This window comes from Microcaecilia unicolor, chromosome 2 (genome assembly GCF_901765095.1).
Source record: "Microcaecilia unicolor chromosome 2, aMicUni1.1, whole genome shotgun sequence".
Taxonomy (NCBI): domain Eukaryota; kingdom Metazoa; phylum Chordata; class Amphibia; order Gymnophiona; family Siphonopidae; genus Microcaecilia; species Microcaecilia unicolor.
The window spans coordinates 582043840-582067131 of NC_044032.1; positions in this window are offsets into that span (position 1 = coordinate 582043840).

The window sequence follows — 23292 nt, forward strand, 5'->3', positions numbered from 1 at the left end:
ACACCTGCACAGTATCAACCTAAGATGCTTTCACTGCTGAATAAGTCAAGGAAAGTAATTCAACTCCAACAAAACTATACTTTTCCCTTCCCCAATACACACACACACACACACACACTATTATAAACACTCACACAAACATTATTATAAACTTGATTTTTACCTTCATTGCATAATTACAAACATTTGAACAAAATGTTTTCTAATGTACAGAAAACAATGCCAAAATGCCAAATCACCTTCAGTGTTCTCAGTTTCAATCATCTTCAAATCTGTGAATAGCAAGCCACAGCCCTGCTTACTTATGCTTATTGCATAATTACTGTAGTTCTTAAACGATCTACTATCATTACAACCTAATTATCTAAAGTCTCATCAACCCTCTCAGTTTTGCATCCTGGCCAATACATACTGTTTCAGAGTAAGGGATAGCATCTGTCAGTTTTGCTGTGATCACCTAGTCAGTTAATTATAAGCTAGTTGGACATTGCTCAGGTTTATGAAGCTGCCCCCCCCCCCCCCTTCACACTTGAACTACTATCAGACCATTCATCTACCAAATAGGAACAATTTGCATGTAGCACACAAATAAACCATGTTCTAATTCTACAATGGATTACAACCCCATATTCACCAGGCAAAGAACATGCTCATACTCAAGAAACAGAATTCTGAATAAGAACACCAAAACTTACACCCCCTTGCCCCCCTCAAAAAAAAGCTTCTGTACTGTTCTAAACTATTTCAGAAAGACATTTCACTCTTCTTTTCAACTGTATTTTATAACTTCAAGTTTTCACCATGTATAAAGATGCTGAAGAAATCCAGATGCCCATAGGAGGAATATTATAAGATGTGTCCCTCTGTGCTCACCTGTGCTAAAATATACACTGTGAAACTATTTTTATTTCAGTTTTTTTTTCATTGCTCCATCTGCTGGATGTCCCGTCTTTTTTTCACAGTTGCAGCTCACCGGCATCACACAAAGTAGCAGCAGTTAGTGCAGCAGGTGGCTTTTCTTTCTTACAGTATTGCAGGAGCAAGTGAATACACTGGATGTCTCTGCAGGAGCTGCAAAGCTAAAAAGGGACATCGGCTGCCACCGAGGTACTAAGCAATTCTGTCTGCATACCCTTCTAAACGGACTGCTTGTTGCCATTGATTCAGCTTTATGAAAAATTCCCAGGCACTACATCTGCAAACGCTCTCCAGTGACAACTGAAACGTTACACGATTTCTGCGCTAATGAACCTTAGTGGCCGCTCATCTTGGCAGTAAACGTTCTTTTCTCGACCAGAACCAAAAATCCAAGTTTACATCAGCACTGAAAGACCTGTCGGCCACGCTGAGGGTGGGGGGGGGGGGGGTTAAAAGGAAAATATAAATAAAAGAAGTGGGTACCTGGGGAAGCGGTGGCTTATGAATACTAAAGGATTTTGTTAGATGACTAACTGCTAATTGATTTTTTTTTTTCGGGATCACGGACAGCAAAGCTTTGACCATCTTACCAAAGCATGCACAAACAAGGTAGGAAGGGGCAAAGGGAACGTGATCGTTAAAACTTCTTTTTGTTTACAATATTCCTGGCCTCGGACTGACACGCTATAGAACAGTTAGACCCTAGCAAGCGGTGAGAAAGGAAATCAATACAACAAATCCAACCAAATTAGACCTGCAAGAAATCTAGGTAGAATAACAGCAGCTTCACAGGACAGGGAAAGAGACGTAGCATAGCATCCTTGCCCTCAGTGCGGTTTCATCAGTAACCCATCACTGCGTGGCAGCAAGCGGTTCTACATCCATTTTTAGCACTGAATTTGCTAACACAATTATTGATTGAGATGGAAAACAGGCAAGAAAAAGGCATCGGAGAAACTTAGCATTACCTTTACTGTGCTGCTTGATGGGTCCCGCACTTTTGGGAGGGGAGAGCTGTAGACTGCGGTCACTTGTTCAGGCGAAGGGTAACAAGGAAAACCACACGCTCACATTTTAACTTTACCGCTCTCTCCCAGCCGGCTGCTGGTGGGGGTTGTTTGTAAGGCAAAGGTGAGTCCTTTCATTGACTGCTACTGCTGTGCTTTAAGCTGCTTTCTTTCCGGCAGTGTGTTCTGGAGTGCTAGTCCCTACGTCCATCCTTGCTGGGGCTGCCAGTCCAGCCGTGCTTCAGCTCCTTTCCTCTGGGGTGGTTTGGATCTGCGTGTACTGGGGTTAAGTAGGAAGGTGGTGTCAGGAGAGCCGCTTGGGAGTCCTGGTCGGGGAGGGGGGAGGCGGCCCCTCTTGACATGCTTAAAGGAGCATTTGAGGTGCACCCGGCTGCTTCAGAACTGCTGCAGACACAGATTTTTCCGCACTGAATCAATGAATGAACCGAGCACACACCGGTGGTCAGAGCGGGAGTAGGTAAAAGCCGGAGTTGCTGCTGGATCCTCCTGCTTTATCAGCGATTCCACCTTAAATACAAGACGTGGTGGATCTGGCTATTACCATTTCTGTCTACGGATAAAGGGGAGGGGGACGGCAGCCACCCACTCCACTATACAGGAGACAGATGCATAAGGGGGAAAGCTGCAAAGTCCCTCTCCACTAAGCGCGAGACAGATGCAGCTTATTCTCAGCAGGCTGTCAGCAGCAAACTCCTTGCACTAAGCGTGAGACAGAAGCAGAAACTCCCTCTCCCCACTAAGCACGAGACAGATGAATCTTGTACTCTGTGTACTCTGTCGGCAAATTCCTTCTCCACTAAGCACAAGGCAGAATCGGCTTTTATTCAGCATGCTGTCATTCATAGTAGTAGGATCCTGCCTTTGCTTCACACAGCACCAAGGGCAGTCAGCAGCAGGACATCCTGCTTTGTTCTCACTGTCGGCTGTGCAAACAAATCATGCCTTCTGACTTTTCTTTACACAGTCAACAAAGAAAAGAAAAGAAAGTTGAATCCTTAGAGTTGTTGAGGTATTCAGCCAGATATTGAATATCCTGGTGTATGTGGTCACCCAACAGTTAAGCAGGCACTGGCTAATATTTAGACCTATGCCCAGTTGGCTTGGTGGATAAAGTTGGAATAGCCTTTTTTGCAATCCTAACTTTATTCACTTATTTAGCCAGTTAGCTTTATATCACCACTAACTGGTTAAGTTCTGGCTGTACCCAGGCACTGAACCACAGTGTTAAGTGGTCAAAGGCAATGTTTAATGGTATTACCTGCGTATGTGCCACTGAATATTGTCAGATTGCTAGCTCAGCAGGGTTTAAGGAGGCAGGAGCCTTTTCTGAATATCGGGCCCATTTTTTTCCTTGCTGATTTAAACTCCTGAATGGCAAGGACATATCCTAACTATACCAAGCTGCTTGCCGAATGTATTGGCTTATGCCAGTAAAGCGATCCCACAGTTTGGACTGAAAGGGTTAATAACATTGACTGAACAAAGGAAGGAATGATGGAATAATGGGTATAGGATAAAGGGAGGTAGGAGGGGTGACTGAGAGAAGAGGAAGAGTGAAGGAAGGATAGGAATAGGGTTGAACAGTATATAAACCTTGGAGCTGGGACCCGTTCTACCAGGCATGTCCCCACATCCCCCCCCCCCCCCCAAACGCTTTCACTCAATAACTCTCTGCACACAATTGTGGAATAACCATAGGCCGCAGCTTGATTTATTAACATTTAAACTTCCAATTAACATCCGTATAGGATAACCCCCACCCCCGAGCTACAGTTGTCATAACAAAAGCACCCACAGTTGCCCCCTCCGCCATTCGCCATGATAGCAAAGCAGCAACTTCCACTTCTGGCTGTCACCGCAACTCTTCACCCTTTCGACTCCGCCTTCACAGCAAGAGGCCTGGCCGTGTGGACCTCCACACATTATTCCGGGTCACCTGACCCATCTTAATGACCTGGCTCAGCCCCCCCATCAGCCATTGCTTCTGTAGCTCGGGATTTTTGCTGCTGCGACAAACTCTGATGCCATTCCTGAAAAACAACATCTACAACACCACACAGATAAGCCTCCTCACATCCAGTACATGAGAGGGTGGGAGGGAGGGAAAACTGCCTCCGAGGATCAGACAACGCCCTGAGCCTCGGAGGAAGCAGAGCCCCGCTTCCCTTCCCACAGCCCCGCCCCTCAGCAACCTATCCTCCAATCAGCTGCCTGTGTTGCTTCTGTGCTGTCAGCTTCTGTTGATCTGACCAATCCCAGCTGCCCACGTGCTCACCAGCCGAACACAACCCCCCACCCCCCCCCCCATAACCACATGCTCTTCACCCCACTGCCCTCAGAGCCTTCTCGAACGGGCCCAGCCCTCGTTTAACTGGGCCCGTCGAGACAAGCTCTCGGGCCTTTCATAAACCTTGGAGCTGGGACCCGTTCTACCAGGCATGTCCCCACATCCCCCCCCCCCCCCCCCGTACGCTTTCACTCAATAACTCTCTGCACACAATTGTGGAATAACCATAGGCCGCAGCTTGATTTATTAACATTTAAACTTCCAATTAACATCCGTATAGGATAACCCCCACCCCCGAGCTACAGTTGTCATAACAAAAGCACCCACAGTTGCCCCCTCCGCCACTCGCCATGATAGCAAAGCAGCAACTTCCACTTCCGGCTGTCACCGCAACTCTTCACCCTTTCGACTCCGCCTTCACAGCAAGAGGCCTGGCCCGTGTGGACCTCCACACATTATTCCGGGTCACCTGACCCATCTTAATGACCTGGCTCAGCCCCCCCATGAGCCATTGCTTCTGTAGCTCGGGTTTTTTTGCCACGGGGGGGAGGGGTCCGTGCACCTGCAAAGACCCCCTCCCACCCCCCCCAAAGCAAGCTGCAGCCTACTGAGACCCTGCAATACCATGCTGCTCCAAGAATACCTGCACATCATTTTAGAATAGATCCAGACCCCCATCAGACAGGTGTACCCTGTCCCGTGCAAAAGCCCCGCTCACTGAGCAGCCACCCAGTTGTGTTGAAGTTGGAAACCTCCCATCGTTCTTACCCATAGTGTGACCTGCCGATTGACCTTGCGCAACCCCTGTGCCCCTTGCGCGCCAGTAGGCGGGCAGGTCTGGGTATAATATCTGACCACCAATTTTGTACCAGGAAACCAGGCCAATACCAATTGTGAGTCTCCCCCTTTTTAGTGTCACTGAGTCTCTTACCCGTCCAACCATCCACCTCGTTCCCCCACCCCGAACCAGTAACCCCTGAAGGTGTTGCGGTCTGTTGCGCAGCCGATACAACAGTGGCCCTCGTTGACTCCTCAGCATGCCCCACTCTCCTAGCCAGGCTATCTAGGCCCCGTGCTGCGCCAATCCCCGGTGAATGTCCCCAGGATGTCTCGCTGCTCTGCTACCAGCCCAATGAATGAAGGTGTGTCCAACCATCCAGACTGAGTAGATCGAACCAACAGCATCTCAAAGGGGAAGGGGCAACCACACACGGGGAAAGCGAGCACCCACACCGGCAGCCCCTTCAATAAACTAAACCGCCGGCATATCAGGCCACCGGCTAAAGCATAGAAATAACCACGACAGAGCACACCCCACCATTATGTACCGGCCCTGTACTAGGCTCCCTCAGGAGGGCCTAATATACCCACGGTACGCCCCGGAAGACCACCTGCTGGCGCCATTCGCATGTACTAATAAGGAAAGAGGGCCATGTGGGCGGACCACCCAGGTAGGCCTCCAACAAGGACACTGGGTATGAGATCCTGCCCGGAACTCCGTTTTTTGTACACAAGATCTTACTGTGCCATACTCCAGTCTGGATACCAACAGTCTCCCGTAACAACCCAGATAACACAGCAACCGACCTGCGGCTCGCTACAAGCTCGCCTACCCAAAAGGTCCCATAAGATGCAAATGCTGAGGCCACTCGGAAGAGGCGTATCTCGAATGTTGGATAAGTCGCGCACTCAACAGCCCGCAAAAAGCACACCCAAAGTCGTGAGTAATCCGCCAGCGCGCGTCCAGCACCAAGGAAGATGAGCGGCTCTGACCATTCAAGGCACTGCTCACCCGAAAACTAAAGCTCGGCAGGCCTCACCCACACACGTTGCTGGAAAAGGAGAACCCAGCCAGATGATGCGCGGCTGCATTTCGAGAAATACCCCATGCCTGTGTAAGAACAATTTAGGCTGCTAACAGCTCACCTGATGCCCGACTCGCTGTCCAGCCTTAGTCCCGAAACTAACTAGTCACTCTGTCCTATCCACAAGTATACGCTGACCGTGTGGCAGGTGCAATCGAGATTCTCGGCCACTCCCACACCTCAGGCCTCCTAGCCGCCAAAAATGCCCTGGCATTGGCTGCCCTTCCGCCTCTGCCGCTTGTGCCAAAGCCCGGAAAGTCTGAAATTGAAACGAGAAAGTGCATCATCCATACGATTGGACATTCCCCGGCATGTGCCTAGCCCGTACGTGCACATTTAGTTGCACACAGCGCAGGACCAATTCCCTGATCACGGAGCTCACCAGCAAGCACGTGCAACCTCCTTATTCACCACCTCTACCACCCCCTGATTGTCGCACCACACCAGGATGCTTGTACTTTGCCACTTCCCTGGCTGCCGCTCGCATGCCCCTACAAACGGGAACAGCTCCCTGAAGGTAATGGTCTTTGTACTCCCGCCGCTATCCAGCTGTCCGGCCACGGTTCAGTGCACCACGCGCCCTCACAGTACACCCCGAACCCAAGCCTTCTGCTGCATCCGTACAGAAGTCGAGATCCGCATTAGACACCACCGTGCTCTGCCACGCTAATGTACCTTTACACGCACACAAAACTCCAACCACATCGCAACGAACTCCCGCTGACAAGCACACATGATGAAAAGGCTCCGTGACCCCTGACATCGCAAATGCCAGCCACCAAGACAAGGCCCGACCCGTCGGGATGACGTGACATGCCAAATTAAGGCTCCGCACCCGGGACTGAAATGGTACACAATGTAGCCTTACGGGCCTGTAACACTGCCAGAATCTGCTCTTCCGACTGAATCACCTTCTCCCGCAGCAAATGGGTAAACTGTCCGTATTGTGTCAATTTCAGTGCCGAGGTCTGTGAGGACCGTGGCTGGGCCCTCCATTTTGTCAGTAGCCCAGGGGATGCCAAAGTCCTCCGCAACCGCCCTAAAGACTCTCAGCATATGCCCACGGTCCCCGACCTCAACTGCCCCAATAGAGAGAAATTGTCTAAATAGCGCACTATACTTTCGAGCCTGGACCCCTGCCCATCACCCAGTGTACGTATGAGCTGACTGTTCCCCGTACGTACAGGCGACTGAACCACCCATCGGCATTCCAGCCCCCGTAAAAAAGACCCTTCAAAGTGGAAGCCCAGCAACAGAAACGCAGAAGGGTGAACAGGTAACAGCCTGAACGCCGCCTCAATATCGACCTCAGCCATCTGCGCCCCTACCCCCCCCCCCCCCCCCCGTGCATATCAACCGTACCACACCGTCAAATGACGTGTACTGCACTGAGCAGAAGTCTCTGGGAATGCTCTCATTTACGTACCCACCCGCTGGGTCCGAGAGGTTGCGCCTGAGCTGGAATTACCCCAGCGCTGTCTTTTAGGTATAACCGCACCAGGAGATATCGCAAAGGACGGAAATGGACCGGCAATCCTGCCGAACGCAATCCCCTCCGTCAACTTATTCCTCACCACCTCCCGCAGCCACTCGGTGGACCCAAGTTCTGCCCCCAATTACTGCCCAGCTGACCTTGAAACGGAATGACAACCCCCTCCACGAGATCCCACCCTAATGCCTCTGCAGCGTCCCTGACTGGATATCGATGGAGCCATGGCAGCATCGCATCGACCCTCACCGGTGTAAGGGCATGGCTAATCAATTATGGCTTCGCTGCGGACGGTCCCCCCGTTCCCTTCCTGACATTCTGCCGCTACATGCCTCTGGCCGCAGGCGGAACGGATGCGTCGCAACTTGCAGTCCATAAATGGACAGGAAGCTCTACTGAACCACCAATAGACCTCGGAGTATGACCCAGATCCGGCTCCCGGGACACTGCCCCCCCCCCCCGCACTCATGGCCCGAAGGACCGACCCAGAGCCGCCTGGGCCAACCCCCATTTACCCATCCCCCAACCTCTACCAGTGCTGCCCTGGGAGCCATGTGAACCACCATAAATTGATCCTGTGTCAGCAACGCCCCCATTCACTGTCATGCGCAGACAAGACCGAACCGAATTACCACCGGTTTGGCGCTCTCATGCTCCCTCGTACCCTCTGCCTATGTCTTCTCCTTCACAACCTTCTGGCGCCCCCCAGCCTCCCGCTACTAAAATATAGCTATGCACTTTCTCCGCCTGATCTTCCTACGTAACGAGCGCAGGACCCACTCCCAGACAGGGCTACCCTGGCAGGCGGGCCCCTCGTCCTCTCTCCAGCACCCTTTGCCAATTCTGCCGCCCTGGAGACGCCCACTGACCGAGAAGAAGAAGAGGAGGATGCGGAAGAGGAATAAGAGGAAGCCCTAATCCGCTTCCCCCCTGCCCCTCCCTTTTCGTCACCCACTCCCCCCTGTGCTCGCTTAGAGGACGACCCATTACCCGATCCAGAAGCTCCAGCACCTGCCATGGACGATCCCGAGACTGCAGCAGGGCTGTGTCCTGACGCCCAGTCCAGCTGCTCCGCCGTGTCCTGGATGAACGGGGTCCTCTCCTGCCCTGTCTCTGTCTCACCACTGGTTCCTCCTGCTGCACTGTAGAAGGGCGTTCCGCTGTCCCCTGCTCGATCTGGCTGGACCCACCAGTCGCCGGCTCCACTCCCTCCGTTGCACTCTGCACCTGTAATGACAAAAAGAAGCGGCAGCAAAACCAGCCCCCTCGGACTCCCACACTTGCCCCAGCCCCCCCCCCCCCCAGGACGCTTCCGGCAAGACCCCATGGAACCCCGGAAATGCCCAATGCATATCCGCCCTCGGAGGTATCCCAGCACGTGTGACCACCTGGGGAAGAGCCATGGCCGCTGCCCATAGGGGCATAGCGCAGGGAGACCCAAAACCCATGGGTATGGACCCCAGCCTGTCGAAGAGTCGCCTATGTTTGTAGGAAACCCTCCCCCATAGCTCCTCGATACAGGACCAGAAGGCTGTGCGTGCCCACCAACCGCCGCTGCTCTCTCCACCCGCCGTCTACCCGCAGGCAGCAGACCCCCCTCCATAGGCACTCTGCCCAGGCCATGTGTGCTCCCCTTAAAACCCCAGCCGTTGCCACCTCTGCCATGCAAGCAGCAGGGAGGGGGTAGGAATCCCTCACTGATTCCCTGCACCAGCCCCCCTACTCTGACCCTTTCTCACTCACCGCCAGCTCCAGCCTGTTAATGAGGTCGATGCCTCCACTGGCAACTCCCCTGCCCCTTTTTCTGTGACCCCCGCCGAGCTCCTTAGATCTGCCTCCTCCCCCCCCCCGGTACTCAAATGTGCTGGGCTGCCTGGAGTCACTGGCGCAAAATGAGCTCCACACCTTGATTCTCCTCTGCCTGCTCCCAACACCATGGTGCAGGTCTCCCCAGTTCCTTCCTGCCTGCCTGGGAACTTTGTCCTTTTGACCTCCTGAAGTTGGACTCAATCCCACAAAGTTTCTAACCTCTCTGTGAAGGCAGGAACCTTTCCTCCAAGCCACTGCAGCTGTTAGTCTGTAAGTTTTCTATCTCTTAAAGCCTCAATCATTCTTGAAAAGCTGCACAGCTCCTTTGCAAAACTGCCTCCGAGGATCAGACAACGCCCTGAGCCTCGGAGGAAGCAGAGCCCCTCTTCCCTTCCCACAGCCCCGACCCCAGCAACCTATCCTCCAATCAGCTGCCTGTGTTGCTTCTGTGCTGTCAGCTTCTGTTGATCTGACCAATCCCAGCTGCCCACGTGCTCACCAGCCGAACACAACCCCCCACCCCCCCCCCCATAACCACATGCTCTTCACCCCACTGCCCTCAGAACCTTCTCGAACGGACCCAGCCCTCGTTTAACTGGGCCCGTCGAGACAAGCTCTCGGGCCTTTCATTATTGAAGGGTAGTAACAGGAGAAAAGATGATTGGTGGATAGGAGAGTGGGTGATGGGTGGTTGGCATGGGTACAGCTTGGGGTAAACAGAGAAGTTTTGGCAGGGTTTTAAAATTATTATTGGGTGGGTAGAAGCAGGTGTGGGTGGCTGAGGGTAGTTTGGAAATTTTGTGCCCGTCCCTACCCACCCAATTTGTGTCCAGTGTGTCTTCTATTTTGATTTGTTATGTTTGCTTGGGATATTGGGAGGAGGGTTTTTGGGTTAGGTGGGGGTTGTTCAGTTGAGGTTGGGGATTTTTTTTCATTCTAGGTTTTGGGGGGGTGTCTGTCGCAGCTTATGGTCGGCGGGATATGAGGGAAAAAAGAGGCATCAGATGCGGTGAAGTTAATGTTGCGTTAAAAGATGTTTGATTAAAAGAGTAACTCATGGGCAGAACCGCCACGAGTGAACTGTGCCTTGTCAGTACCGTGAATCACATGGCCTGAAGGGGAGCAATTGAGGATAAGGTAGGGAGCTAGTTTTGTTACCAAATGACTCTGAATTGTTAAAAAAAACCGCTCTGGGGATGCCAACATTGTACTGAAAGAAGTTAATGTATTGTGTTAAAGTTAAAATAATAGAAATGAATTATGTTTGTTGAATAAAGCTGTAGCCAAATGTTATGCCAATAAAGAATGGTAATGTTATTTGTTGAAATAAGATTGAATGCAAGAATAGGTGGATGACGATGTGCGAATGTCAATGTTATGCCTTTATATTTTCAAACTGCCAAACGGGGCCATCTGGGTTAGTATGCAGATAGAAGACAAAGTTTAGTACCCATAAAGGAATCGCACATACACACATGGGCTTTGCCACACAGCAACCCCTAGCACAGCTTGATAAAAGAGGCCCTAAACTCCTGCGTAGGAGGAACATGTTGTACCTAAATAAAGAAGGCCCGATAACATTGGCCTTGCTGCAGAAGTGCTTTATATTAAGGATCTTGGGTTGAGGGGTGGGGGGTGGGGGAGGAAGGGATGAATGGATATCATTTAAGGGAAGGAAGAAGCTAAATTAGAATTTAAATAATCTGATAATATAATTTAATGAGAATGATAAATACATGATTTAGGGGAGTTAAAAATTTAATAATAGTGTGTGATGGGTGGAGGGGGGAATAGGGAGGAAGAGGCATGGGAAAGAGAAGGTGTGACTGTTCTATGAGGCACAGTTATAAGGCAGGGGATAATGATAGGGTATGGAATATGACAACTAGTGTGTTAGGAATTGGTGGCGTGGTATAGGATACTGAAGAGCTGGAATGTTTTGGGTGGGCTTTTGTGTGGGAAATTTAGGGGATAGGTAGGAGTTGAGGTAAATTGATAAAGGAAGTTTAAAATTTTAATTTGAAATAATAATTCATTATTCAGCAGTAATTACCTTTGTTTTGGCATCATGGACACAGTAGTGATGTAGTCTTGTCGGGGTTTTTGGTATGTTGGTCTTTCTGGTTTGCCGGCTCCTCAAATTTCTGTGTCTCGATGGCTGGCCAGATAAATGCCAGCGCGGTGTATAGTCTTGTTATTTTAAATTGAAAGTATTTGGGTCAGAGTGGCATCAAAGAAGTGGAATACTGAGGCAGCCAGTATGGCAGGGCAGGTTAAGGGAAGTGGTAAAGATAAGAGGAGTAGTCAGGCACCTGGAAAGCCAGCTAAAATAAAAGTGCAGTGTGTTGAAAAGACATGCCAGAAAAAGGAGCTTAGGCAGGAGAACTGCTTCAAAAAGAGCAGAGTTAGTGACAGTTGGGCAGCAGCCTTCTACTATGTAAGTTTGGGCCTCAGAGATGAGACAGGCTGGAGAATGGGCTGTCTAAAATTCCTTTGCCTGGATCCTCTGGTGAGTCATATGGAAATGTGGGTGATGTGCTGGGTGAGGGAGGTTGGGCAATTCTACAAGACTTGAAAGTGGGCAGGGAACAGGTAGGAGTAGGGGTAAGTCACTGAGGAAACAATTGAAAGATAAAAAAAATCTTGAAGCAGCTGCAGCATGTAGTACTGTGTCTTGATATGGAAAAGAGGGTGCTGAAGTAGGGTTCTGAAGATCCAATGATGGTTTGGGAGTCTACTGATTCTTTGGACTCATCACTGTAATCTTCTGACTCATCTTTAACAGTTGAATTATTACTACTACTTAGAGTGATTTCCATACAGGGTAAAATTGCAAGTGGGAGCTCAGTAGCACACGGTTCAAGGTGAGGGTATATGTTGTGTGAACTGTCAGTTATCAGTAAAGCTGCACAAAAAGATTTTAAGGAGTAAATATGTTGATATATTCTCCTTATTAGAATAAGAGGGGGAGGGAGAGAAAAGAAGAAAAGAATCAAAGGATGATGGAAAGAGAAAAAAGGCAGGTGTCTAGGACAATTTTTAATTGAATTTTGGCATTCAGTATTTATGTCGGTGTTTTAGGTAAGGTGAAACTGGCTTTATATCCAGGATTATTGAGATATTCTGTTTTGATTTTGAGGGTGGGTGGGTGTGGATTAATTATGAGCATTTTCAGCATAGTTTATCCAAGGATAAATCGGATTGTTGGGGATGGCGAGATGTTGATTTGTGGCTGGTTGAGATGACTGGGTCCCGTTTGTCATTTTATTCGTACTAGAATCTCCTCAGGGGTCAATGTTTCCTGGGGGGGGGGGGAGGGGTTGGTATTTGGTCACCAAAGAATGGGAAGATTTGAGCAGCCTTTGCCTACCAATGGGGGACCAGTGGGACTTCTCCGTTGCTTTTGAGGAGGTCTGCCAACAGAAGCCTAGTTTCAATTTAATGCAGGCCAATGTGAACTCTTTGGATGTAGGTTCCAACACAAATGAAGCCAGTGTAATGGGCTACTTTTGGCAATCCACTGTCTTAGGATGGTTGGAAGATAGTCAGGGTAGTCAGCATAGCCAACTGCCACTAGTGTGCTGACTCAAGGCTCCGTGTCCCATTAATATTGAAGCAATGTATCCCAGGTTGTTCGTTTACCCAAAGAAAAAGGACACACAAGTTATTATGGATGGGATTTTCAGCAGGATTCATTATTCCTTATAGTGGTCTAAAGTTATTGCATAGTGTGAAAATGATCCTCCCCTCCACCTGAGGGTCCTCGGGATCTCCCCTTCACCCTGGCTGCCCAACCTCCTGGTTCACTGCAGTCCACAGGGCAGGGCTCAAAGAAATCAACTTCAAAGCAAACTTAACAAGTTCTTTATTTTGCTTGGGATCCAACAGTCCAGCAGTGCAAAAAGACACAATACTTGAATCAACAAAAAACCTCACAATTCCCCCTGTTGCTCCTCTCAGGGGTACAAACACAGCAAGGAAAAAAAAAAACAACTTTTAACTCCCAGGCTTCCAGCACCCAGCTGGGCTCCTTTTAGATAGTTTTATAGCCCTGGGTCTTCTTTCTCCCCCCTCTCCCTTGGGAGGGGCCAAAACACTGCAAGCAGTTAAAAAAAAAAAAACAACAACAAACACAGTTCTTGAGGCTTCAGCACACAGCTCCAACCCCTTCAGCTTCTTTTAGGCTTTTTAGCCATAGTTCACACTCCACCTTCTTCCTGCTGGGCTCAGCCCACTCCGGGAAAATCTCTCATCCCTCTTCAACCAGAGCTCTTTAAACTCAAAGTTCATTCACAGCCTGAGCTCTGGAAAATGAAAAGGCCCCACCCATCTGGGTCACTCTCTCTAAGCACTGACCCATCCTCCCACATGACCTTTCCTCTTCCCTCTCTTAGCCCAGTAAGTTACCATACCATGAAGTTACCTGGTCCCTTATTTTGTTACCTAAGGAGTGAGCCCAGGCTGAGAGGTCCATAGGTTCTTCCTCGCTCTCCTCTCTTTCTCTCTGCCCAGCTTCTTGATACTCCATGGGCTCCCCGTTCCACCCACTTTGCAGCTGTTCCTCTTTCCCTTGATTACCCTGCAGGGGCACCACCCTTTCCTTGTTAGAGTTCTCCCCCTGTTCCTGCTGGGGAAGGTAATCTCTGTACCAGGCTTTGCCCCGAGGTTGCTGGGAAATGTAGTCTCTTCCTCTCCTCCATTTTACAGGGGTCACGAACCTTTCTCTGCTCTCTCTCGGGGGATGCTGGGTAATGTAGTCCTTTTTCCTTCACCCTTTTCTAGGGGGCATTACTACTTCTCTCGCCCTCTGGGGATGGAATGGAGGCAAAGCTCTGTTCTGCATATGTCTGCTCGTGAGCCGCCTCCCTTCTTCCTCTTCCACTTCCCTCTTATCTACCCCCAGGTCCTCTCCTTCACAATAGTTGTAAAAATGGCTATTCAATGCTAATTCATGTAGATGTGATATGTGAAAAATTACAGTTAGAGCTTGGGAGAATTGCAGGTCCTTTTTCGGATCTACCATTTGAGAACTTGGTGGTGTCTCCCTTAGGAGTAATTCCAAAACAAAATCCTGGTAAATATCGACTAATTCACAATTTGTCTTACCCTGAGGATGTTAGTGTTACATTCTTTCATAAGTCCTCAATTATGTTCAGTGCAATATGCATCTTTTGATCGAGCAATTGAAATGTTTCAGCACATTGATCCCGGTGCACCAATGGCAAAAGCAGATATTGAAGCAGTTTTTTGTTTGCTTCCAGTACATCCAGATTCTTTTCATTTACTGGGGTTCCACTTTGAACAGCACGATAGGTGTATGCCTATGGGATGCTCTGTTTCATGTACATACTTTGACATATTTTCATCATTTGTGCATTGGATAGTTTAATGCAGAGCCAGGTCTGTGCAAATAGTACACTATTTCGATGATTTTTTTTCTGGTGGTGCTGCTAATTCTGATGAATGTAGAGACTTGATGTTTGTTTTCTATAATGTGGATGCTGAATTTGAGATTCCTGTAGCTGAAGAAAAATCTGAAGGTCCTTGTTCTGTATTAGTGTTTCTGGGTATTAAATTGGACTCAGTGTGAATGTAATCGAGATTGCCAGGTGAAAAGGTATACACCATTGAACATGAAATTATCTTTGTGAGAAATTCAGTCTTTGGAAGGTCATTTTATTTTCACATCAAGAGTGATTTCAATGGGAAGAGTTTTTTTCCCCATCGTTTGGCAGTTAAGCAGAGGTTTGCAAAAAAGGCATCATAGGGTGTATTTACCTAGTTTTTGTCACAGTATTCGAGTCTGACCCCAACTGCCTATGTCTAATAATGATTTGAAATTATTCACTCATATTGCAGGAAGCCATGGTTTTGGAATATAGTTTCATGGAGCATGTGTGCTCAGGAATGGCCTCAATGGTAGAGAGATTTGGGATCATGTTTGAATGTGGCACTGCTTGAGCTTTTTCTTGTCTGGGTGGTGCTAATGTTGCAGGGTGTTCATCTGTCTAAATGAAGATTGTTATTGTATTCTGATAATATAACAGTGATTCAAGCATTTTTAATGGGATTAGTGCATTTAATAGTGCTAAGATGCTTGCAACTAAATTTAACTTTGGAGGCATGTACAATGTATGATGAAATACCTGATGTCCTTTCTCGCTTTCAGTAGGCTTGTTTCTAGGCTTTGGTCCCTGGATTGGACAGTGTGGCTACAGAAATGCCGATCGACTTGTGGCTGAGTGTCCAGAAATTTTCAACTAATTGCTACAGAATGATTTAGCTCATAATACGTGGAAGGCTTATCTGGCTGAAGACATTTTCAGAGTTTCTTCACATAAGAACATAAGAATAGCCATATTGGATCAGACCAATGGCCAATCTAGTGCAATATCCTGTTTCCAATTAGTAACTGAAATTGAGCAGGAGATTTATTTTCCAATAAACATTCAGTTGGTAGTTGATTTTATTATTTTTGAACAAAAAAAGATCGATCTTATAGAATGTCAGTCCAGTCTTTAGCAGGATTAGCCTTTTTCTCCAAATTATGGGGGTTTGGAGATCCTACCAGTTCATTTATGGTGCACAAGTTACTTTGTGGGTATGGTAGTGAAACAGTTTCAGTCAGGAAAAGGGTACATCTTCCCATATTACATGATAATTTAGTTGTGTTACTAGTGGGCTTATTTTTTGAAAGAGAAAAATATCTAAAAAGTGGTATAAAGCAGCATTTGGACATTTTTCTCACAAAAATGTCCACATTGTTAAGGGTGGGATCTGGCTGTTCCTAACATTTGTACATTTTTCTGCCATAATGGAGCAAAACATTTACCTGTAAGGGCTATTGTAGTGGTGTACATTTGGAAGTAGTGGGTTAAGGGAGCAATGGTGATAGGTGTACCTGGGAGTATTTTATAAAGTCCAATGCAGTGCCCCCTAGGGTGCCCTACTGCTTTCCTAGGATATCTGGGGGGACAAGTCTACTAAAAATGCTGGCTCCTCCTATATCCCAATGGTTTGATTTTGTGCAGTTTTTGCACTTCATATTTTTTTTCAAAAATAGACTAAAAAGCAAAATGTCCAAATCATAAAACCTTGTTCAAAATAGTATTTTTGGAAAAAAAAAAAGATAGTCATTTTTCTTTTTTGAAATTGACCTTCCTTCCTATTTGGATTTTGGACATTTTGTGTAAAACGTCCAAAATTGGACTCAGACATCATATTGAAAATACCCCTTTAGATACTTTACATTTAATTTGCTCTAATTTTGAAATACAGCTTTTTTAATTGGCCTTTTGTTTGGAAAATCAGTGTTCAAAGCTAAAGGCTGCTATAAATATGGAAACTGATCTTTACGCAAGGAAAATAAACAAAAACAAGAGAGACAGGAATCCTATATGATTCTCCAAACAAGTAGATGAAAATATAAGAGTAAAAGAGGCTTTGTTCAAGAAATACAAAAAAATGCAATGAGAGGATCAAGGAAAAGATTATGGGATTCAATTCAAAGACGCGAAGAGGGAAATATGACTAGTGAAAGCACATGTGCAAGAAAAAATGGCTAAAGATGTAAAGAGAGGTGACAAGACCTTTTTCAGATATATTGAGGAAAGGAGAAAAGATAGGAATGGAATTGCAAGACTGAAAGATAATGAGAATGGCTATGTAGAGAATCAAACATATAAATGGCAAGTGACCGACTCACCTGCAAATGCGCAGTAGAGACTTCCCTCTCTGTCCCGCCCTCGCTTCAAGATGTGATGACATCAGAGGGTGGAACAAAGAGGGAAACGGAGTCGGACTGTTGGCTGCTGCCGCTGGAGCCTGGAAACGAACATCACGAGCACCAACCTCCACCCTCACCCCCCATCCCCGCCGCCGCTCCCGCCCCCCCTCCGTATCGGGCCCCCTGCACTGACCTGACAGCGCCTCTCACCCACCAAGGCTGGATCGATCCTGGTCCAGGTGCCATTCCTACCACAAGGGCTGGATCTACCTGAATCCAGGGACCATTCCCACCAGAAGGATTGGATCTACCTAAATCAGGGTGCCATTCCCACCAGAAATGCTGGATCCATCAGGATTCAGGTGTCATTCCCAAAAGAAGAGTTGAATCCATCTGGATCTAAATGTCCTTCACACCAGAATATACCCTCCTGAACTGCTCAGCAATTGCTGTCTTTCACTCAGGTGCCATTCCTACCACACAGACTGGATCCACCCAGGTCTGGGTACCATTCCCACCAGAATTGCTGGATCTACCTGGATCCAGGTGCCATTCCCCAAAGAAAAGCCAGATCTACCTGAATCCATGGGTCATTCCCATGAAATGAATATATCCTCTTGAACTGCTCAGCAATTGCTGTCTTTCACTCATGTGTTCGTTAATCCCTCAGGAACAATCTGTAAATGGAAGCTCATTTGTGCAAAGTACTTTTAATGTAACCTGCAGTTAAATATTATTTTGTTTACCTGAAGGGGGGGCTCATTTCAGGCGGGGAGAGGGGGCTAAGAGCAGCCCAGAAACAGCCCACAATGGTACTGAGACCAGTATATAAGATAAATTGTTTTAAAATGTTTTGATGGTTGTGTATTTTATTTATTTATTTATTTATTAGGATTTATTTACCACCTTTTTGAAGGAATTCACTCAAGGCGGTGTACAGTAAGAATAGATCAAACATGAGCAGTAGGCAATTAGAGCAGTAAAAATATTCGAATAACAATACATTGTATGGCATGGTATACTGCTTGCAATGACAACACAATATGTACTAGAATATTATAATTGGTAGTGAGGGGTAAGGCAAAGTTGTAACATATAGATGAGTAAGAAAGTAGGAAGAATTAGAAAGTAAGGTGATTGATTTGAAGAAAGTTGCACATGAGGTCAAAGAGATGGTTAAATATTATCTCAGCTAGGGTAGGAGTGGATAAACATGCTCTGCTGCAGTATGTGCAGCCCAAGTCAATCCTTGTGTGTGTGAGTGAGACTAACAAGTTAGTTGCTTCTTCCATTAAAGGCTTTAAAGTATGATTAGAAGTTCTAGAATTCAGGTACCCAGAGATCCTAAAGTGCTGCTGTGACCTTTGAAGAAGTTTGATATGCAAAATGCTTCAAATTGTGAGTTTATTTTTCAGGGTTTAAGAGAGGTTTAAAAGTGCAGGATTTCACAAAATTCTCCTCAAAGCATGGCTATAAGGTTTTGTATGATGTTAAAAGTGAAAATGAGATGTGTCTTTAGAATAATTTTGACTAACTTAATTGGAGTTGTGCATGACTCAGTTTGGCAAGAAGTCTACAAAGAAATTTGCATAGTTTGAATCTGATTGGCTACACAGCTCACTTCAGGACCCTGTTTCTAGGAAATCTGGAGCCTCAGAGAGAAGATGGCTGGCCTCTGAGCAGGCAGGGTGGATGTCTGAGAGTCTGGGAGATTAAAGTATGAGTTGAAGAGATAAATAATTTGTTTGACTAATATATAAAGAAGTTTGGTGAGTGAAAGTGAGAGCTGACGTGTGAATATGTTTTGGATAGACTTTAACCTTTTTGTGATTCTTTGGTGAGAGGAAGTGCCAAACACACAATGTAAAGTGAATTTGTTCTGATAATTATCAGAATTACCTAGTAGTGATTTTTCATCTAACTAAAAGCTATGAGAATTTAAAGGGAAGAGGAGAGAATTAAAATACTACTACTACTGCTATAAATCATTTCTATAGCGCTACCAGTTGTACGCAGCACTTCACAATTGAACATGAAGAAAAGACAGTCCCTGCTCAAAAAGAGCTTATAATCTAAATCAGGACAGACAGACAGGACAAAAGGGATAAGGGTAGGACAGACAGAGGACACATAGGGAAAGGGACTATTGAAGAGAGGAAGACACGATAAGGTTATGAGCAGGTGACAAGTTAGGAATTAAAAACAGCATCAAACAGGTAGGCCTTTAGCCCGGATTTGAAGGCGGCCAGGGATGGAGCTTGACGTAATAGTTCAGGAAGTCTATTCCAGGCATAAGGTGTGGCGAGATAAAAGGAACGGAGTCTGGAGTTAGCGATGGAGGAGAAGGGTGCAATTAGGAGAGATTTGCCTAGTGAATGGAGTTCCTGGGAAGGAGTGTAGGGAGAGATGAGGATGGAGAGGTAGTGAGGGGCAGCAGAGTGAATGTACTTATAGGTTAATAAGAGGAGCTTGAACTGTATATGGAAACGGATAGGGAGCCAGTGAAGTGACTTCAGAAGAGGGCTGATATGGGCATAGCGACTTTGGCGAAATATTAATCGTGCAGCAGAATTTTGAACAGATTGAAGAGGAGAGAGATGGCTGAGTAGAAGACCTGTGAGAAGCAAATTGCAGTAGTCCAAGCTAGAGGTGATGAGACTGTGGATGAGGGTTCTGGTAGCGTGCTCAGAAAGGAGAGGGCGAATTTTGGCGATATTATAGAGGAAGAAACAACAGGTTTTAGCAATATGTTGAATATGTGCAGAGAAGGAGAGGGAGGAGTCGAAGATGACCCCAAGGTTACGAGCAGATGAGACAGGAAGAATGAGCATGTTGCCAACAGAAATAGAGAGTGGGGGAAGGGGAGAGGTTGGTTTAGGTGGCAAGATAAGGAGCTCAGTTTTGGACATATTGAGCTTCAGGTGGCGATGAGACATCCAGGCAGCAATGTCAGATAGCCATAGAGGTTCTGTGAGAACACTGCAAAATGTGTACATTTTGAGGAACATTTTGTTTAATGTGGTATTCTATAGGGAAGAGTTATTGAAGTTAGTCTAAATTTCATGCATAAATAAATCTGAACTATGAAAGGGTTGAGAGATGTTTCAGGTGTAATTCAGAGTGTGTTTGAATTTCTGAGAATTCTGAGGTGGAGGAGGTTTTTTTTTTTTTTTTTCTGGGGACTCACAGTGTAGTGGATACTACAACAGCTATATTGTGGTTGAAATCCTTTAATCTTTTCATGGTGATTGCTACTGTGTATGTGTGTGTGTGTGTGTGTGTGTGTGTGAAGTGAATAGTATTTTTGAAGAGAGTCAACCAAGAAGACAACAGGTAGTTAGTGTAATGAGGTGGAACAAAGTCTAAGATAATCAGCTAGTATTCAGCATATACCAGTATATTATTTTTATTTAAGAAATAGTTAGACCAAAACAGTATTCAGATTCTTAAACTAAAAGAGATTTTTTTTTTTTTAGGAACACATCTTGAGTGCCAGGTTGCACACACTTTGGATAAGGAGATAGTTTTCTATCCCGTTTTGTTTTGGTTTAAGTAGTAGGCAGTAGGTTCCACTGCAGCTGATCATTTATCATCCTATGCTGAAGGAGGAAAAAGAAGAAGCAGGACCCCACCATTTCCATGCAAGAAGAAAACCCAAGGAAAGCTTGAACCACCAAATAAGTCTTCAGCAACTGCATCTATGACATCCAGGAACTAGACTTAATTTTCTATCCACATTCTCATTGAGACCTAAAGAGACACTGACAGTCAGAGGGTAATACCAGGGAATAGAATATATTTTTCCTGATTGATTCATGACCATGAGAGAAGGTTTACTGGTACCAAAGAAAATACCTTATTTCCTGCAGAACCTGTGATCTGATATTGCAATAGGGAAAAGATTGGTTCTGACTTTTGTATACACCAAAGTGTTCTGAGCTGTAAAAAGAGTTTCTACCTAGTTTATTGTTAAATGGGAGGGAAGAAGCATTTGAGTTGTAACTTTCCTTTGCATTTATCTCTGCATTTATACATTGAGGTGTGTAGTTTTCTGACTTGCTGTGCACCCCTGTTTACCAAGATTCTATAGAACTTTTGTAGTTTAACTAGGCCTTAAATAAACCACTTCTTGTGGAATAAACATAATCTGTTAAACTTTCAGTTGGTCATCTTTTCATTATCCTATATATAATTACTTACAAAATTTTCCTTTGGAATGTAACACCTTTTCTCTAGATTTTCACTTATTCTTTTCTTTCAAGTTTTCTTGGAACTTGAGATGAGATTAGTTTGTTAATGAAGTGTGTTTCCTTGTTTTTACATGAGCACTCTGCCTGAGGTAACATTGCAGGCCATCGGTGACACACTTAAATCCTATTCAGATACATGTAGGACAGAGTCAACTCATGGTACTAGGGGGCTTACATTAAGCTGTCATATTTTTTAAATTGTTTAATGATCCTGCAAACATGCATAGGGAGGGTGGGAATTCTAATGTTTTAAAGGTGTGCATCTCTCCTTTCACTGAGTGCAAATAAAAATACTTTTAAATATATAATTTCTCTGTAAATGGATGCAAAAATACTATAAATGCACTCCAGCATATTTGATCTGAAGTCATATATAATGAAGTATTTGTATTTTTTTTAATAATTGAATATTAAAACTTTTGAGTGTTTGCTTTTTCAAAAACCTGCTAAACCTAACTTCTAACATTCTATACAATAGATTCACTTTTTCCTAGTTCATTCTTCCATGACAGGAGGGGTAGATGTATTAAATAATAATCATCATCATCATTTCCCAGTGGTTAAATGTTAATGGTAGTGAACTGCTCCAAGGATCATCCTTAGTGGTGTAAATAAGACAACCTACAGATTTGGTGTCTCCACTAAGGTTGGCTTTATGATGAATGGTGTCCTTGGACAAAACTACTCATGGTGCATCACTCCTCCCCATCCACAATTTGATTGCTATACATCCTTTATTTAAAAGTCAATAGAAATTGCTCCCTTCTTTTGCAAACCCATGGTAATATGCAGTACTAATACCATTAAAACTTATCAATATATCAGAATACATCCACACAAACATATAACATTCAAACTCATATGCAATATTATTAATGCATTCATATACCATAACTATCTGGGTCCATAGTTAAACTACCTGGCCATATTTTGCTATGCTGGCCACTGTGTATAACATTCACCTACATTCAGCATTGTTATACATATATTCAGTGGCACTAAGGTAGCTGAGTTATTGGATATGGGCTAGATCCCTCTTCTGTATAGCGTACTGTACCGACCACTAGGCTACACCAGGGACTTGATTGTTGCTCTAATAGGAATGGCCATAACATCTAACACTGTAATAGAGGCTGTATGTACTTTTTCTTTCACATCTTTGGGGCATGGGGGGATCAAGGACCACTGGGGGACTAAGAGGGGGGTCATGTCTTAATCCAGTCAGTGGTCATCTGGTCATTTAGGTCACCTTTTTATGTCTTTGTCATGATTGAAACAGGTAACAAAAGGACCAACTTTTAGTGCTGGACATTTCTGCTGTGGAGGAGTAGCCTAGTGGTTAGTGCAGTGGACTTTGATCCTGGGGAACTAGGTTTGATTGCCACTGCAGCTCCTTGTGACTGTGGGCAAGTCACTTAACCCTCCATTGCCCCAGGTACAAAATAAGTACCTGTATATATGTAAACCACTTTGAATGTAGTTGCAAAATACCACAGAAAGGCAGTATATCAAGTCCCATTTCCCCTTTATTCCATTATGGCAGAAAAATATCCAAGTTGTGGGAATTCCTAAATCTTACAATCAACATGCCCCCTTGTGATTTGGATGCCCTGCAAATGAACTGCATAATAAAATGTGTTTTGAAAACAGCAATTTGGATGTTTTTGCAAGAAAATCCTCCATCTGCCGCTTTAGGTCACTTTTTGGACTTTTTTTGTTTTTATAAATAAACCCAATAGTGAAATTGGAAAAGATTCAGAGAAGGTTATTTGAGGACAGGATAAAGAGGTTAGGGATTTTGGAAAAGCAATAACTGAGGAGAGGTATAATAGGTCTGTAAAATCCTGAGTGGGGAGGAAAAGGCCATCATGAATGGCTGTTTACTCTTTCAAAAAGTGCAAAGTCTAGGGGACAGCCCAT